Genomic DNA, 2,414 nt, shown 5'->3' with positions numbered 1-2,414 from the left:
AGCAAACCACGATGGCACATGTATACCTGTGTAAAAACCTGCACATTCTGCATGTGCATCCTGGAACTTAAAGTGAAATTAAAAAAAGAAAAGAAAAGATATGCGCTCTTTTCTTTCTAGCAGGGTTATAAGTTATTACATAACATTTAAGAAAAGTAGGCTAAATGGGTAGTCTTTGCCTCAGGACTCCTACTTTTGGAAATTTATCCTATAAAGCAAAAGCTCCAGTACATGAGAAGTTTATTGATGAATTATTTGTAGAAGCATAAACCTGAAAACAACATGAATGCACTTCAATGTGGAAATAATTAAATATACTATGTTACACACACACACACACACACACACACACACACACTATGTTACTTAGCTACTAGAATGAATCTATCCTTTTTTATTGATTTGAAGGTATGTTCATATATATGTAAACCTAGTAAAAGTAATTTCAAAATAATATGCATACAAAGATTTCATTTTTATGTAACCAAATAACCAAGGAATTGTAAATGTGTACCTATGTTTCAATATGCTTATATAATAAAGGTGTGGGAGGTTGTATACAGGGCTGTTATGGGGTGGGAATGAAGGCGGATTGATGAGGATAAATTTAAAAAGTAATTTTAAAATGCTTGTTTTATTGCTGATGCGAGTGTTTTTTTCCTCATTATTTTTGTGGAAGAAAGAAAAAAAACCTTGCTCTTTGACAGGTGAAAATTTTTACACATCCTACCTGCAAATCACCAAATCCTAGAGAGAAAGTGCCAGTCTAAGTTTCATAGTTCAGTTGCAAAACTATCAAGTGTTTAAAGAACAGTTTGCCAGAAGTGTGATTCATTGAAGCCCCTGGTCCTTGGGAAAGCAAATCAATACCTGTCTGTTTGCCTTGGTAGCTGGGTTTGTTGATGTTGTTGTAGATATATTATTTTGCTGATAAAGAGAAAAAGTAAGCACTTTGTAAGAGTAGTAACTAATTGCAGATCCAAGAATAAAACCCTCAATCTTCAGTTTGTCTTTTGGCCTGAGTTACCCTTTGTATCCAAATTCTTCTCTTTATCACAGTATATGTTTCTAAGAATAAAACTAAGCTCATCAATTTGGCCTTCTCTCTTTTTTTTTTTTTTTTTGGGGGGGTACCAAATTTCTTTATTTGAAGGAATGGTACAAAGAACTTAAGTGGATGTTTTGGTACAACTTATAGAAAAGGTAAAGGAAACCCCAACATGCATGCACTGCCATGGTGACCAGGGAAGTCACCCCGTGGCTATGAGGAAATCAGCCTAAGGCTTAGCTTTCATTATCATTGTCTCCCAGGGTGTGCTTGGCAAAGAGATATTCTGCCAAGTCAGACTGGGGTGCTCCCATCTTGCCCAAGTTGGTCACGTGGTCACCCAATTGTTTGATGGATGTCACCTGTGCATTCAGGTAACGTCTCTCAATGAAGTCACACAAATAGGGGTCATTTTTGTCAGTGGCCAGTTTGTGCAGTTCCAGTAGTGACTGATTCATAGTTTTTTCCAAATGTAATGCACACTCCATCACATTCAGCCCGCTCTCCCAGTCATCATTGTCTGGTTTCCTGATATCCTGAAGGAAGATTTGGCCACCTCATTGGTTCTGCAGCTTCATTAGTTTCTCGGCATGTTGCCTCTCCTCATGAGATTGGTGAAGAGTATTTGGCAAAGTTCTTCAAAGCCACATCATCACGGTCAAAGTAGTAAGACATGGACAGGTAGACACAGGAGGCATAGAGCTCCAGGTTATCTGGTAGTTGATGGTGTCCTCTGAGTCCTGGGGATAGTTCTGGCGCACCTGCAAGGGGGACACGGTCATCATGGTGGCGGGTAAGGAGAGGTGGTGGCGGCAGCGGCGGTGGTGGCCGCGTAGTGCTGGAGTGGCAGCGGGGGGCCACTCTGTTGTTGGCAGAGTGGCACTCTGGCTAGGGTGGGGGACGAGCACTGGGTTCCATCCAAGCACCGTTGGAGCAGGAAACTGCAGCGACTCTTGGCAAAGAACGTCTCTCTCTCTTTTTTTTTTTTTTTGACATGGAGTTTCGCTCTTGTTGCCCAGGCTGAAGTGCAACGGCGCAATCTCAGCTCACTGCAACCTACAACTCCTGGGTTCAAATGATTCTCCCGCCTCGACCTTCCGAGTAGCTGAGATTGCAGGTGCCCACCACTATGCCCAGCTAATTTTCTTTTACTCATCCCATCGTTGCTCACTAATCTAATTTGAAAAGCATCCTCAAACACTTCTTTTAATTCATGTTGAGTGACTCTGTCAGGCACATTCTTGATCAAAAGTGTTTTGGCATTTTGATCTGGACAAGGCAACTCTGACACCAACAACTTCAAGATCATTTTTAGCAAAAAATTCACTGAGACCAGCTTGTAGTTCAGCAGCAATTTTGTTGAAAT

At 41.0% G+C, this 2,414-nt stretch overlaps 1 pseudogene; it reads right to left on the bottom strand.

Moving 5' to 3' along the window:
• Window positions 1-1,284: 1,284 nt before the first annotated feature.
• LOC105729886 (ferritin heavy chain-like) lies at window positions 1,285-1,833 on the bottom strand (annotated as a pseudogene).
• Window positions 1,834-2,414: the final 581 nt, after the last annotated feature.

This window comes from Aotus nancymaae, unplaced genomic scaffold (assembly GCF_030222135.1).
Source record: "Aotus nancymaae isolate 86718 unplaced genomic scaffold, 86718_ANA_hifiasm-v0.15.2.pri h1tg000062l, whole genome shotgun sequence".
NCBI classification, from domain to species: Eukaryota; Metazoa; Chordata; class Mammalia; order Primates; family Aotidae; genus Aotus; species Aotus nancymaae.
Note: the sequence above shows the minus strand (reverse complement) of the source record. Positions and strands in the feature narration are given on the sequence as shown.